General features: G+C 38.0%; 1 long non-coding RNA gene across 1 annotated transcript in view; it reads right to left on the reverse strand.

Annotated features, from left to right (window-relative positions):
- The window catches only part of LOC102160555 (uncharacterized), a 105831-nt gene extending 88542 nt beyond the window's left edge, over positions 1-17289 (reverse strand). The window contains exon 1 of the long non-coding RNA XR_302933.4: positions 17147-17289. This is a non-coding gene — a long non-coding RNA (uncharacterized LOC102160555). The remainder of the gene's footprint in view (positions 1-17146) is intronic.
- Positions 17290-17302: the final 13 nt, after the last annotated feature.

Here is a 17302-nt window from a genome sequence, read left to right on the forward strand (position 1 = left end):
TTTTAATCTCTCTTTATGTATCTGTTATTTCGTCTTTCCCTGATATAATAACATAATACTAGAATTGAGACTGTGTGACGTATGCAGTTCTGCTATGTAACAACTAGGATCTCTAGGAGTTCCCGTCGTGGCGCAGTGGTTAACGAATCCGACTAGGAACCATGAGGTTGCGGGTTCGGTCCCTGCCCTTGCTCAGTGGGTTAACGATCCGGCGTTGCCGTGAGCTGTGGTGTAGGTTGCAGACTCGGCTCGGATCCCGCGTTGCTGTGGCTCTGGCGTAGGCTGGTGGCTACAGCTCCGATTCAACCCCTAGCCTGGGAACCTCCATATGCCGCGGGAGCGGCCCAAGAAATAGCAACAATAACAACAACAACAACAACAACAAAAAAGACAAAAAAAAAAAAAAAAAGAAAAGAAATAGCATGAACAACTAGGATCTCTAAGATTTTAAAAAATATTTTCTTTTACTCCTACATCTTTACCCAAGGAACCTAGTCCCTGGACCTCCTTTATTCTTTTCAGCTAAAACCTACCATGATTTGAAAACTTCACCTTAGACATTGAAATAGGTATTTGCTCTTTCTGTTGCTCATTTCTTCCTTCCAACATCTTTGCTTTTCTCCCAAATACTACTGTTCATGTAAAATGGTTTAACTACTAAAGTCTACTGCCTCTCCTTCATCTGTAATTTTTCCTTTTCCTGGCTTTTTTCTATGTGTAATACATAAGGCTAAAGATCTAAGATCAATACAACATTAACCTAACCTGAACAAATTGAGTGTTAGAAAGCTACTCTCAGTATGATTTCTACCAGTCAGAGAGCTTGCCAGCAGATGTTCGAAGCTATCCTGAATCTGAGTGGACATCAAATCCCAACCAAGGAAAGCCTGGAAGAAATTTTTAAACTGTTATGTTCTGAGAGTTTCCAATAGGCATTGTGCCCACAGTACATCACTGTAGCCAGTTTGGCAAATATTAATAGCTAACATTTATTCAACATGTATATTCTGGGATCATTCCAACAATTTACATGTATTTACTGATGTCATTCCCATAACAGGAACTCAAGAGAATAGTATTAAAAACCATTACTTTAGAGCAGAGGTAAGTGGGTTTAATAATTTACACAAAGTCACATAGTCATTAAATGCTACAGGAAGTTTAGAATGCAAATTATTTCATTCTAGATGTTTTGAGTATATCCATTAGGTCAGTGGTTATCTGATGATTTGAAAGATCTTTCATTTACTCTTGTGAAGTTGGAGTCCTGATGATGCCTAGAGTTAAACTGTTTGAAATCAGAGTTACTGGTAAACTCTATAGAGAATCCTCACAGGTTCTGAGAAGTACCAAAAATTACAGCTACATTTCCATATTTTATCTCAGCTTTACCCACTGAGAATGTACATCCGAAATGTAACATGAACTACCCAATCCAAAAAAAAAAAAAGGAGAGAGAGGAACAATAAATACAAACAATAAAAACAATACTGAAGAAAGCAGCATTGAGTATTTGGGGATGAAAATGGACATCCTAAATTACTCAGCACTCAATATTAATCCTCAAACCAAGGCACTCAAAAGATGATCAGCCATCTAAAAAAACTGATGTGTTTGGCTCTCAACCTGAGGAACAGGCTTTGAAACAGTTACCTGTTTATCAAAACCACACTCACCAATCAAAAATGTGGTGGCTTCTGCTTTTAAAAATATTATCCTCACATTGTAGTTGGTTGATTTTGGTAAATTGGCTGCTTTTGTTTTCAAAGCATTCTCTAAACTAACTTTGGGAACATCTGTATTTTTTTCTCAGATTCAGAATCAAATCCACATTTTATCCACTAAGATGGAGGTATCAAAACCTTCATTTTAAATATAAGGAACTCAAGACTCCTTGGGTTTCATAGTTACTAAGTGGCAGAACCAAACTATAAATCTAGGCTTCTTTTGATTCAAAGCAAAACAAAAGTAAGTCTGAGCTTCCCTGCTACCCAAGCTAGCATGGTGACACTTGAACCTAGCTCTCATCTATATCCAGCATGATCTTTACTCCAAGCTCAGCTCTCTTAACTAATGTTCATAGGAAATGGTTTTTGGGTGTTGTCACCAGTCTGGCCATCTGCTTCTGAAAATCTGTTAAGACTATTTAAAAACAGACATCAATAACTGGCCACTGTGGCTTGACCAGCAGAGAATTATACCATACATCTTAGCTTCTCTGGGCTTCAATTTTCCACAAATTGGCAGGTGACATTTACTTATCTATTTCATAGAGTTGATGTGAATTTCAATGAAATCACATAGCAAACCACTTTAAATCATACATTGCTATATTTTGTACTATTATTAAAATAGGTATATTTGAAGCTCAATACTGTTTCAAAAATTATCTGTAGTTATAAGTCTTTCTCTTATAAGACATAATATGCTTTCTATTGATAGACACTTTACATACTTCAAAAACTCTCTAAGTGTTTTCTAAGTATTAGCTTAACATTTTGTATGGTGCACAGATTGAATATATTTTGTACTATCTCTAATTTGCAAATCAAAAAGGACATAAAGTAGGAACCATTTGATAAATTAATGAAACATTTAACAATTATACAAATTTTGTGACTCCAAATCAGTGCATTAAGGCTTTTGATTCACTTATCTTTAATTCATGTGTAGTTCATTGATGCAAATGTTTTGGCTATAACATTTCTATTGAATCAAACCTATGCTCCATTAAAGACTCCATATGACCTTAGGGCCTTATCTGACTTTTAACTTAACTCAAATGATATTAATGATGGAACATTCTCATTTCCTATAAATTTTTAGAAGCCTTTTATACCATTGCTTAGGAAAATGATTGCAACTGGTGGAAACTTTTGGTACAAAGAAAACTTGTGTCGTATTTATTTGTCTATCAAATTTATCTAATTAACCTAGAGAGAATTTCTGTGATTTATTTTTAAACTACAAAATCCATAAAAAATATATAGATGAAGAATAATATCAATAAAAAGTGAAGGAAATACATAATTATTACTAAAAATTAATGTTGATCTACATATTTTCAGACATTTTTATGTATGTATATATTTTATGCAGTTATATTTTATGCTATGCTCTCCTAATAAATTGTAAACATTTCTGAAATCAATAAATATGTATCTTCAAAAGCATTTTATTAATCTCTAGTATTTCAGCATATAAAGGGAAATTTTTTCTCAATCACTCTTTACAGAACAGACTTTCTATTACCTCTAATTTTATTTAAGTGATTCAATGATAACTGTATTTGTGGTTAAATATTTATCCTAATATTTCACTGTTTCCTAGAGATAGATGAGTAAAAATGTAATTGCAGAGTTTTTAATGGTTTAGCTATATATTGCCAAAGTGATTCATAGAATGGTTCTATGGAATCTTATCTGTAGACTTTCCACAATATCCTTGTTTCAAAACAACCCAGGGTGTGGTCATTTTTAAGTTAAATCTTTCTCATTTTTCTAAATCACAAATGGTATCTTCTAGAAAGTTTCATGTCTTTCTGAGTGAGTATATTTTTAATATTTATTGGCTTTTTTTGTACCTTTTCCTGCACAGTGCATTTTTTTATTCTAGATGGAATTTTAACTTTTTGGTCTTGATTTTAAAGCTTTTTTTTTTTCTTTTTTTTCCCACACCTACAGCATAGGGAAGTTCCCAGGCCAGGGCTCGAACCCACTCCAGAGCAGAGACCCAAGCCACTTCAGTGAGAATGTCGGATCCTTAACCAGCTGTGCCACAAGGGAACGCCTGTAAGTGTCTTTTAAAATGATCTTAGGATAATTATCTTTTCTATGTTTGGATTTTTAAACCTGTTTTTAAAATTAGAATTTTTTCACATGGAAGTTTAATATGTTTTTCATGTAAGGAAAAAAAATTACCTCTTTTTAAGAGTTTTTTGGATGGTTCTGAGAATTAAACTGATATAAGATACATTAATAGGAGAAAAGCATACAAATTTATTTAAGTTTTACATGAAATGGAGCCCTCATAAGGAAATGTGGCCCAAAGAAGTGGCAAAACCTAAATACTTTTATACTAGGTTGGACAAAAAGAGGTAATTGTAGAAAAAGAACTAAAACATATGCGGAGGCTCAAGGAAGATAAGAACTATTTTCACAAGGTTTGTTTGTACAGAATTCTCTCTGCTTGGACTTCCTACTGAAGAATGGTTCTTTTCTCCTGGTATATAAAGGGCATCTTTCACATGGGAATTTTTATCTCCTGTTTTCAGAAGAAAAGGGGAGATTAGAATGCCCTGCTTGCATTTGTTACTTGTTTGGAAATTTTTTTTTAAGTGCCTTTAGTTTGAAATAATCCTTATGACACTGTGGCGTATTTTGAGTGTCATCTTTTACCAGCTTCAGGAATAGTTTTTTATATGGAAATATATTAAAAATATGTAATCAAATTGATACTTTAATATTAATGCCTTTGTTACTTTTTAACATCTTTTCTCACTGTAAAATTATATATGCATATATTGCTTATATATAATTTTAGTGCTCTTATTTTGTTTAACAATTTCAAACTCTTAGGAATTTGTGTTTTGAATTATGCTTCCTAAAATCAAAATGATTCTGTGGTCATTTTTACCCAAAGTATTTATGCAGTAATCCATCCTTTTTGACTGATTTGAACTGTAACATTTATCACAGTTTTGTGTTTGTCTAGATATACTTCTGAAGTTTGTCTTTTATTTGTTTTGTCTCTATATTACATCAATAGCACATCATTTTAAATAAGTACAATACTTTAATATCTAGTAGGATAAACTGTTATCACTCTGCTTTTCTAAAATAAAACTTAAAATTTTTTCAAGTCCTAAAGAAAATTCTGCTTGCAATTCATAGGGATTATATTAAGTTTATATATTAATTCTGAGAGAGTGGGCCTCACTGTAATATAAAGTCTTCCAAACAATGGTATGGAATTTTTTTTTTTTTTTTGTCTTTTTGCCATTTCTAGGGCTGCTCCTGTGGCATATGGAGGTTCCCAGGCTAGGGGTCTAATCGGAGCTGTAGCTGCCAGCCTACGCCAGAGCCACAGCAACGTGGGATCCGAGCTGAGTCTGCAGCCTACACCACAGCTGATGGCAACGCCGGATCCTTTAACCCACTGAGCAAGGGCAGGGACCGAACCCACAACCTCATGGTTCCTAGTCGGATTCGTTAACCACTGAGCCACGACGGGAACTCCTGGTATGGAATTTAACCTTCATTTATTCATTAACCTTTGTGCTTCTCAGTAAAGTGTTTAGAGTCCTAATCATAAGTAAGGTTTTTTTTAGTTTTGATGAATGTACCATGGTTATACAAAACGTTAATATTAGAGTAAGCTGGGCGAAGGACATATATTGGAACTCTGTGCTATATTTGCCAATTTTCTGTAAATCTAAAATTGTTCCAAAATCAATGTATTAAAACTATTGGTTTAGATTTCTTTTTATATCCATTTAACTAATATTTTAAACACACATTTTATTAGGCGACAGGTGAATTTCACAATGATAGAAGCTAATGAACCACCCTCTGACCACATAATTACTCATTTTTTCCAGAAACTTGGATATCAACCAGAAAACCTCAGTAGGATGCAGCTTAGCACTTAGCCAAAGAGGTTTCTTAGAATTCTTTCTCTCCTTCCTTGTCCTCCTCCCCTCTCAGAAATTTATCCAGATTTGTGGATGTTCAGGATGTGAAAGGGATGGGAAGGGTTCTGTCTGGTCAGTGCATAATGGTGCTACACAATGCTCCAGATGAAATTAAAAGACATGGAAGCACAGGCCTTTGTCAAGCCTGCTCAATAAGTTAGTTATTCTTAGAAGCCACCATTGGAAGATAGCAGGCCCAGGAGCATTGAGTTAGACAAGCCAGTTCAACTAAGTATTGTATGTTGATCCTGATCACTCCCTATCTAGACCATGATACTGTAATTTAGCATCACGTAAAAGAAACAAGCTCTAGAGACAGGAATTATACACTCATTCTGACACTTAGTACCTGTATATTGTGTGTAAGTTACTCAACATCTCTATGCCTCAGTTACTTCATCAGTAAAATTGGGTTGCTCTTTCACATCTCTGTGCCTTTGTCCCATGTGTATCTCTATCAATCTTGTCAAACTGTATATTGATTTATTCAAACATATAGTGAGAAGTGATAAAGACACAGCCATTGTTTCAGATGCTGGAGATACAATAGTTTCTCTTACACTCATTAGACAGAATTTCTTGGTGGCAGAAAGCAATTTTTTTTTTTTTTTTTGTCTTTTTGTCTTTTCTAGGGCTGCACCCACGGCATATGGAAATTTCCAGGCTAGGGGTCTAATTGGAGTTGTAGCTGCTGGCCTAAACCACAGCCATAGCAACGTGGGATCTGAGCCGCGTCTGCAATCTACATCACAGCTCACGGCATCGCCAGATCCTTAACCCACTGACCAAGTCCAGGGATTGAACCCACAACCTCCTAGTTCCTAGTCGAATTCATTAACCACTGAGCCATAACGGGAACTCCAGAAAGCATTTTTTATTTATTTTTCTGTTATCAGCTCTCAGGACCAACTAGCTCTACTATAGGTTTAGCAAATATTAAAAAAAAAAAAAAATTCCCTAGGCAACATGTGTAGTCTCATACATTTACGCCTGCTAAAATTTCTCCACAAAGTGAGAGGTAGTCTATCCTTTTCCATTACCCAAGAAATTTTGGGGTTTCAGGAAAATCCCAATTGTTGTTTGGGAGAATATAAAGGACAAAGATTTGAGGAGAGAAGGAAAGCTGTCTTTATCAGGTGCTACTTTTATTACCTTTCCAACACTCTCTGCTGTAAAGTAGAGAAACACACATGTACTTTAGTTGTTAGAGCAGAAAGGTCTGATATTCTCTAAAGAATATGTATGTGCCCAGGAGAATGTATCTAGGAAAAGAGAATATTTGCCTGTTGTGAGTTTCATACACAATCTTGGTGGCTAAGATCATGTTTGTCTAACCCATCAGGAAATTCAGATTCAGATGAAAGGGACAGTGCTACTAAGTCTGGATGAAATACAGGACATCCTCTGGGTTTGTGGACTCAGGATTCCAAGTTTTCAGTATTTATTATCAACATGACAGGTGCTCAATTGATTGATGCTCCTCTGGGTTGCTTCAGACCCACTAGCTAAATTCTCTTGGCTGCTATAGTTATATAAATGGCCCTGGCTGGGAACACACAAGCTCTTTGTTAAAGGAGAGGTTAGCAAATTAAAGAAAGGTGCTAAAGACAAACCAGCCCCTTATAAAGACGTCTTCTCTGATATAATTACAAGAAGTAAAAGATCTGAGGGAAAGTAAAAGGAGACCAATGGGTTGTCTTGGGTTAAAACCTGCAATTTTATGTTTGCCCACTTCTTTATAAAATTTATCCTTCAGAGAGAAATCTTCATGGGCATAACTTTATACACTCAGAAAAAATTACCAGATTTGACATGGACTAATACGAACACAAAAATAAAAATATTAGGGTCTATCTTTTAGAACTCTTCACGTTAGTATTATTATTAAGAGCTAATGATGGAAGCACAGCGAACATGAAAGAAAAAATCTAGGGAGTGTTGACAGCTACCCAAAGAAATCTCTCATCTTCAGATTCCCTTATGTCAGAAACTAAATATTTTGTTGAAGGACACAGAATTCATATTCACAAAATATACTGAGGTAACATTTTTTTTCAGATGTTTAGATTCCCCCTATCATATAAAACATGTGGTTACCAACTGTTCCTAAAATTAAATACTGCAGTAACTAATACAAGTTAGAAACCAACAACAATATGGGATTATGTAATTAACCATTAGAAAAGTATAGTGGGCATTATTTTAGGTTTGTACAAGGGACAATTTATAGCCAAACACAATTCTTGGTCAATAATAAAATGTAGGCTGTGGTGATTATATCTTTCAGAGGGCAAACAGAAAAGGCAAAAATTTGTGAACTGTGCTTAACCCATTTATTTTTGAACAGGGTGTTTTCTTATAGTGTGTATGCATGCATATGTATGTATATATATTGGTACATTTGGTTATCAAAGTATTACCTGATCTACCCAAACAGTGGTATTTGAAAATAAAATTAAGCAAATGCTACTGAAAAAATAATAAGAACTGATTCTTTATATTCCTCCACTATGTTTTGCATTCTTGTAATTCTTCCTTAAGAGACAATCTAAAGTATTATAAAATGTTATATTGAGGAGAGATTTTTTAAAAATATGCAGTACTTTTATTAAACTTGTCAGACCCAAATCATAACCTGAACCTTATCCAATTGCTTAGATTTCATAGAAAGTCAACTTTATAGTAATAAAATACTTTAAAAATTTTATACCAAAGTATATAAATTACAGTTTGTTAGATCAGATCTTTAAAGACTATACTTTATTTCTAAGACAGACCTATTACATGGAAAATCAAGGAAAGATTAGCTTAATTTTCAGTTAACATATTGAGTGAAGAAAATTTTGTGTCATTTGTTCCTTTTCCTCTCCCTTTCTCTTAATTTTCCAATATTTGTATATTGACCATAAAGTGGATTTTAAGCTGATAAGTGCATTTGGTGAGGAGGCATGTTCCTTGTTTTTGAAGTTTTGACAAGGAGTTCATGTATATCTTTTTATGTATTGACAAACTAATTTGTCTTTTATTTTTGATCACCTCCAAGCTCAGTTTGTGCTGTGGTTTTGTGGTTTATATAAGAAAAAGTGTTCCTTGTAATTTAAGAAGTAACTGATGTTTACAATATTAAGACATAAAAGGTCTTCTAAACTTATACTCTTTTATGTTAGAAGGTATGTTTTGCTTCACCTGAAAAAGACTCAAGAGTGTTCCCTCAAAGTTGCGTAAAGACAAAGCCCATGTACTATATAGCTTACAAGATCTTTTGTCCTATGGCTTTCACTTGCAATCTTGTCTCTTGATATAAATACTTAGCATGAGGTTAACCTTTCCAGAGTATTCGTTGCCCAGTAACCCTCTATCCATCTGTGCCACATGTGGCGCGTACTTCCAAAACTTCTTAGAGCATTTCTTCTGACCATCTTACTTCATTAGATTAACTTCAATTCCAGTCTATATTGGAGGATCCCGTATTTTAAGTATGGCTTTAAAGAAATAGTGATAAGAACTACAAAGGACTAGTAGTCCACGAAGCTGTTTTTGAGCATACTCAGTTGGCATCAAATTCACCGTGAGCCTAAAAGATAATGATCATTCTGAGAAGCAAAAGAGAAAACAAACTCCAAGGTAAACTGTGGAGACTGATATTTTAAATTGGATCTTTTCAGATCCCTTGAGAAGTATGGACATATCATACCTAGAAAATATTTCTCCTATTCTAATTCACGTGGGATATCAGGCAACCCATTACACTGTAGAACATTTACTCTAACACTTTCAAAACACAGTGTAATGCCTCACCCAATACTAAAGCACCAGTGAACTTGGTTTGTTGTACTATGTGTACTAGCTGGGGACAGAGATGGTTCTTTCCTTAGGGAGCAGTAGATTTCTATTCATGCTGAGGATACTATGCTGCTAGGAGAGTCAGTTCTCTGTAGCCCCTGTTCTATGGCAGGACATTTTCTGGGTCATCAGATTATACATACATATTCACATCCTTTAATTACCAATACTGGACAATTCATTTTATTTCTATTAGGGTTATAGTTTTGGTTAATAGAAAGTCTATTTATAATTCCCCTTGCCATTAAATAACCTCATTATTAGTAGACTCTAAGCTGTTGTATATAATCTTTAGCTTAATAGAATCATGTGGATATTCGACCTGCTGCTAAATAAAACTACTATTTCTCTCTATCTAGCTTTAATAGGTAGTGGCCATTATTGTCTTTTTAAAAATCGTAATATACATATGTCTTTGAAATTTGTATGGTCTGTCTACAGGGCAGTTTTTCACCTTCCAAGATCTAATTTCTTTCGCTCCTAGTCTCCCTTGTCTGCCCTCATTATAACCGATGACCCTCTCCTGTGTGCCACATCTGGGCCTTCTATGGAGCAATATTAGGGAACTTTTAACACAAATTACAATTATTGGTTTATCTGTCCCACTAGATAATGAAACACACTACAGTATGGTCAGTTCTGGAACACAGTAAGCATCAAACAAATACCTATAGAATGAATTAGATTAATGAATCATACCTATTTGGTTATTAGGCATGATTAATGAGAAGATACTAAAATATAAAACATATCTTTTTTAAAATCATTAAAATTCTAAAATCATTCTACAAGTGGATGATAAGTTGGACATTCTGTGCTTACAAAAATCACAAAATAAAATATGTTTAATAAGTATAGTAACAGTTAAGAAAACTGAAAGTGTTCATTATTTTCACTTTTATTATTTTAGTTTATAGAGTTAGTATTTGAATATTCTCTAAATCGTGGCTCTGTTTTTTTTTTCTTATTTTCAGTTAGATGTATTAGATTTTAAGCTAAGAGTTAATAACAATGACAAAAGATAAAATTTAAAATTGAGAAGCACTAAATTAAAGGTACCATAATAAATGTTTTACTTGAAACTTATGAGAGTTTTTTTGTGATGGTATTTTTTTAAAAACCCTATGATATTAGTTCTCTTTGTAATGTCATTTATTTCATAAAGGTGTACTTTGGTCTGGCACCTACAATGATTTAAAAAGAAAAATAATATAATACATGATCGAATTTTACACTAGAGCTTAATTTATGTGGGACTCAAAGGAAAGACTCCCAAGAACAACCAAATTTTTTTTCTGTACAAATACCAAGTTACCTAAATACTGTCACACAGGACAGAAATAACTGCATATTTACCCTGTAATTATATGATACTTAACCTTATAATTAAAGGAAAAACAGTTGCCACATACACAAAGTGCACTTACAGGAAGTAAGAGCACTATAAAATAAAGCAATTACTGAAATAAACTATATATTTAAAATCTCTTAAGGCAGCAACAAGGCTCTCCAGCTAATTCTGAAAGTACCAGAACAGTTACTCCAGATGCATTATCCTGTAGTTGAAAAATAGAAAATGTATCTTTTTCAGAAGCAAGTTCTCTGGAAATGAACACAAACAAGCTAAAACCTTTTAATTTGTTGCCCCAGATCTGGTACACCCACCCTGTTTGGGAAAAGACTGAAGTTAGAAGAGCACTTTGAACACTGGTGTCCAAATGCATTTTTGATAATAAGTGATGATTCAAAGCAGATCTATCCACTGGCATTGAGAGAAACAATGTCTCTTTTTAAAGGCTCAGCCCAATAAAGTACTGTGTCACTTTTCCAGAGAAAATCCAAAAGTGGTTGGGAAGATATCTTTCTGAGAGTCACCTTATGTTTGGCCTTATCTATACTAGCCTTCACAAATGAGTATAGAGGAATTGAATATGAACCCAGGAAGAATTTGTATGTGCTTTCATCAACTTGCACTACAGCTTCTCCAGAAATATCTTATATTTCTACTCTTACTTTGTTTACTTTTTCTTTTTCTTTTCTTTTTCTTTTTTTTTTTTTTTTTTTTTTTTTTTTTTTGTCTTTTTTAGGGCCAAACCTACAGCATATGGAAGTTCCCAGGTTAGGGGTTGAATCGGAGCTGTAGCCACCAGCCTATACCACAGCCACAGCAACACTAGAACGGAGTCATGTCTGCAACCTACACCACAGCTCATGATGACAGGGATCCCCAACCCCCTGAGCAAGGCCAGGGATCGAACCTGCATCCTCATGGATACTAGTTGGGTTTGTTACTGCTGAGCCACCTCGGGAACTCATGTTTATTTTTTGTATAACTACTTTTAATTGTATCCTCCTTTGTGAGGAATAAGATCTAAAAAGCCTCACTGATTAATCCCATATCACTTTCCTATTGATGTCTCTCAGGTTTCTGACTTATGCAACTGAGTGGATGAAAAGACCATTCACTGTGATAGAAACTACTGGTAAGTGTAGACTATGTTAAGCTTAATTTTGGACTAGGTGGATTTTAAGTTATTTTGGAATGCACGAATGATATTTTAATGTACACATATACTCCAAAGACAGAAGAAAAAAATCAGAGGATTAAAAAGGTCCAGGGGCAAGCCCACCTACTGGCTGTTGCCCTCCAATATCAACTGGTCATCACGGAATCCGGATTAACCACTGACAGAGACTCTCCACTTTGGCAAATATCCCCAAGTCCCCACCCAGGGATCACAAGTCTAGGAAACTAGGACCAACCATTGTTCCATACATAAACAAGAGGCACTCTGGAAAAGAGAATACCCTCACCGACCCTGAAGAGGAATGGAAATGGCAAATCCCAGCCACTACCATGGAAGGCAAGTGGTCCAAACAGATGGAGTATAACAGGGCCAGGAGCCTCCTGAACTAGCACTCCAATCGTCATACCCGGCTGACATAAGACACCAGGAAAGATTGTCAAATTCTTAGTCAATACTAGTGCCACTTACTCAGATCTCAACACAAGATCAAGCAAACTTGGCCAAAAGAATTGTAAAATTATGGGGGTACCATGGAAGGCCCAAGAATGGTCATTACTAGAGAGCCATTAGAATGCAAGCTGGATGAACACAGGCTCACCCATTCCTTCCTGTATGTCCCCAAATGCCCTGTACCCCTGCTAGGAAGAGCTATTTTGCATAAACTGGTGGTTGCTATCCATCTAATGGGACGGAAACTGGAGACTGGCATTCCTTAGACAGAGAACATGTGATTACAATGGTTTTTTTTTTCTTCTTTTTTTTTTTCTTTTTTTTTCTTTTTTTAGGGCCGCACCTGCGGCATATAGAGGTTCCCAGGCTAGGGGTCCAAATGGAGCTACAGCTGCCGGCCTACACCACAGCAACATCAGATCTGAGCCACGTCTGCAACCTACACCACAGCTCACAGCAATGCTGGATCCTTAACCCACTGAATGAGGCCAGAGAGCGAACCTGCAACCTCATGGTTCCTAGTCGGATTCGTTTTTGCTGCTCCATGACGGGAACTCCAAGATTATAATGTTAATGGCTGAAGAGAAAGCTCTCTGGATAGAGCAAGTCAACCTCCCCAAAGTAAACCCCGAGGTCTGGGCCCAGGGACTGGTGGAACAGGCTGTAGGAGCCAGTCCTGTGATGGTCCATCTAAAACCTGATCACACATAGCCCAAGAGAAGACAGAACCTTCTCTTACAGAAAGCCTCATGGAGCATTGCTCCTGCTATCCAGGGCTTTCTTAGATCATGCCAATCAGCCTGTAATACCCCTACATTCTCCATGTAGAGAAACCCAATGGGGAATACTGGATGGAACAGGACCTCAGAGCAGTCAGTGAGGCCACAGAGGATCTACATTCAGTATTATATATGTGACAAACTGATATACATTCAGTAGTCCCAAATCCCTACACCCTGCTGCACTCTAGGGTCCACCAGGGCCCAGTATTCTGAATTAGATTTTAAAGATGCCACTTTCTATATTCCATTAGCCTCAGCATCACAAGAAATTTTTGCTTTTGTGTGGCAGGACCCAAACATGCAACAAAACCAATAATACTGCTAGAGAGCCCTGCCCTCAAGGATTCAAAAATCCCCCCCACTAGTTTTGGGGAAACTTTAGCTAAAGACCTCTGAGATTTACATCTGGAAGAGAGAACCCTGACAAAAAATACTGTAACCATCATGAATCATCCAGCTGAAAGAATATAAAGTGTCCAAGAAAAAGGCTCAAATACCACAAAGGAGGGTGACCTACCTAGGTTTCATTCTCACAGAAGTTCAGGGAAGCCCACCCCAGGAAAGGAATGAAGACTATTTGAAGCCTTGCCTTTCTTAGAACTAGAAAACAGCTGGGGGTGGGGGGGGGGGGCAATCCTTAGGTGGCCATGTTTTGCTGCCTCTGGATCACTTATTTTGTTCCAATAGTTGGGCCTTAAAGGAAAAGTTGAAAGGAAAGCATAAGGATCCTTTTGAATGTAATTCAGAATGTAAAGGGGCCTTTAAAGTAATGAAAAGGCAGTTGCTCCAGGCCCCTGCCTTGGCCCTCTCAGACTTAGCTAAACCCTGTGACCTTTACATTCAGGAAAAGAGGAATCACCCTTGGGGTATTAGCTCAAAAACTCAGACCACTTTTTGGGGGGAGGAGAGGTATCTTATTTCTCTAAACAAATCAAACCACTAAGGGTTGGCCTCTTGCCTACAGGCAGTAGCATCTACTATCACCCTGCTAAAGAAGGAGAAAAGTTTATATTTGGTCAGCCCATCACCAAGTGAATATAGCAGGTTCAGCTTTAGTGAGCTCTGATGGAACAGAAGGGCTATAATCTAGAAGCTCAGTTCAAGTTCACATTAGGCTTTTAGACAACCCAATGGTCACCATGAAAACCTGTTACCCTGCTACCCACAGAAACGGGCCCCTAGAGCATGACTGTATCACATACAGAATCCATTCTGGTCACCCTGACTAAGAAGTAATCTCCCAGATGCTGAAGAGGAATAGTTCATTGACAGGAAGGTTTTATGAGAGGAGAAGAGGCTAGGGGAGATTTCCCAGATCCCAGTCAGAGGCACAAAGCCTACCCTCAGGAATTTCCACCCAAAAGGAGCCCTTGCTCAAGCCTTAGGCTCTGGACAGGGAAGATCCTAAATGCTTCTGCAGATTCTCAGTAAGTGTTTGCCATCCTACACTGCAGGCTATTTAGAGAAAAGGGTATGCTTAGTGTTCAGAATAAACCAGTGAAACATGACTTAAACATACTGAGATTCCTAGAAGCAGGGCAGTTTCTGGAAAAAAAAAAAAAATGGAAGTGATTCACTGTAGGGGTCATCAAAAAGGGAACTCAGAGGAAAAAAGGGAGACAATGAAGTGGATAGAATTGCCAAAAAGTCAGCCCTAGAACCAGTAACTTGGCAATTACCCCTCATGCCTAAGAGGCCAGGTCCATCCAATCACTCCCCAGTCTTTACAAAAAAAAGATCTAGACACAACCCAGAAATGGGGCTTCAATAGAGATCTAGGAGAAAATGTGTGGCTAGTTAATGAACATGTCACACCATCAGGGAACTCATCCGGGAACTCACTATGAAGGGGTCCCTATGTAATGGGTCAAGTGAGGTCATGGTAACTCCTGGCATGAAAAGTATAACTGGTAGTATAGTTGAGACATGCCCCTTATACACAATGAATAACCTTGACACCAGACTGCCCTGGAGACCCCCAGAGAAGGCCCATTCAGACCAGAGGGACGTATCCTGGGCATGATGGCAGGTTGGTTTCATAGTTATGTTGATAGCATCAGGCAACTTCAGGTATCTTGGTGTTAGTGCACACATTTTCAGAGTGAGTAGAAGCATTCCCCACTAGAACTAAATAACAGCCAAAGTGGCTAAAGTATGACTAAATGAGATAATCCCCAGGTTGGGGCTCCCAGGATTCCTATAACGTGATAACGACCCAGCATTTATGTCTCCTGTCTCAAGCAACCAAAGGGATAACAAGTGCCCTGGGCATAAAATGAATTTTTCACTCAACCTGGAGACCCCAGCCATTGGAAAAAGTAGAGAGATCCATCAGATCTAAAAAGGAACCTTAGCCAAACTGCCAGGAGACTCAGGGAGATTGGATTAAGTTACTCCCAACTGCCCTGCTCAGAGAGTAATTTGCTCCAAGAGATAAAGTTAAATGCATTTGAATTGATGTATAATAGACCCATTCCCCAAGCCCATGAGACAAGACCCTTTACTCCCCTTGAAATGGAAATATACCAGGTATGCCCAACAGGTAGTATGCCCTCCAGGTAGGAAAACAATGAAAGCAATCAGGGAATATGGTAATCAGCTGCTGCCTGCACCACCAATGTGGCCCTTCACCCCTTCTGACCAGGAGTTCCTGATGTGGTGCAGTGGGTTTCTGATCTGGCTTGTCTCTGGCATTGCTCCTGCACAGTGGGTTAAGGATCCTACATTGCCACAGCTACATAGGTCACAGATAGGGCTTGGCTTCAATCCCTGGCCAGGGAACCTCTATATGCCTCCACTGGTGTGGCCGAAGAAGGAGAAAAAAAAAAAAGACTGGATGTACCTAAAAACCTAAAAAACAGGCAGCCCACAGGATCAACTCACTTCTAAATGGAATGGGTCCCACTTGGTGACCCTGACCAGCCATTCTGCCCTCAAGTTGCAGGGGATCACTTTGTGGGTACAACACACTCAGGTGAAGAGGCCCCAGGACCCCAAACTCCAGAGAGACAACCTGGGAGCAAGAAATCCCCTGGACTGCCCCTGTGAATCTCTCTTATGTAAATCAGGCAGTCCCCCCAAATACAGCCACACAGGGTACCTGGATACCCCAGTAAGACCCTAGAATCATTGCACTCACAGGATGCTAGTGACCTTGCTGGGGGAACTGTACGTGCCACTGTCACAACAGAAAAGGTAACAGTCACTTGAAGCCATGGTGTCCAAAGAGATCAGCTTCAATTTTAAGCCATTAACTCACTGGCCATTATAGTCCTGGGTAACCAAATGGCCCCCAGGGGGAGGTAAAACCAGCCCTCTGCAGCAATCACTTGCTTTGTACCTTTGCCAGGCTTTTTTTTTTTTTTTTTTTTTTTTTTTTTGGTCTTTTTAGGGCCGTACCTCTGGCATACGCAAGTCCCCAGGCTAGGGTTCCTATCGGAGCTGTAGCTGCTGGCCACAGACACAGCCACAGCCACAGCCACGCTAGATCTGAATTGCATCTTCAACCTACACCACAGCTCATGGCAATGCGGAATCCTTAACCCACTGAGCAAGGCAAAGGATCGAAAGGATCGAACCCGTATCCTCGTGGATACTAGTCTGGTTCGTTCCCCCTGAGCTGTAATGCAGCCCAGGCTTCTTAACCACCATTATTCTCTTGGCAATACTTAGGCCAGGCATCTTAAGTTATCTGGTGTCTTTTGTCTCCAAAAGGTTCAGAATCTATAAAACTCCAAATTAGAACGGAGGAGGAGCAGGCCAAAGGCAGAGGAGAGATTTGTCACCGGCAAAGCCCATTAAGGATTCTCAGGAAATAAAAATAGAATCTGAGTAATAAAAGAAAGTCTAACCTTTTTTTTCCCTTGCGCTTAGTCTGCTGTCACTGGCTCACAGGGGGCAGCGGGCGGAGACCTTAAACCCCACACTTCAGACCAGCATCCCCGTAGGAAAGCACCGCACCTACACCTCTGCTTAGCGGGCTGCGTGCAGAAGCGCTGCGCTCACCC

The sequence above is a fragment of the Sus scrofa genome, chromosome 4 (assembly GCF_054392235.1).
Source record: "Sus scrofa isolate SSC_HxYL_T2T_F1_AM1 chromosome 4, Sscrofa_HxYL_maternal_Yorkshire_Landrace_v2.0, whole genome shotgun sequence".
Lineage (NCBI taxonomy): Eukaryota > Metazoa > Chordata > Mammalia > Artiodactyla > Suidae > Sus > Sus scrofa.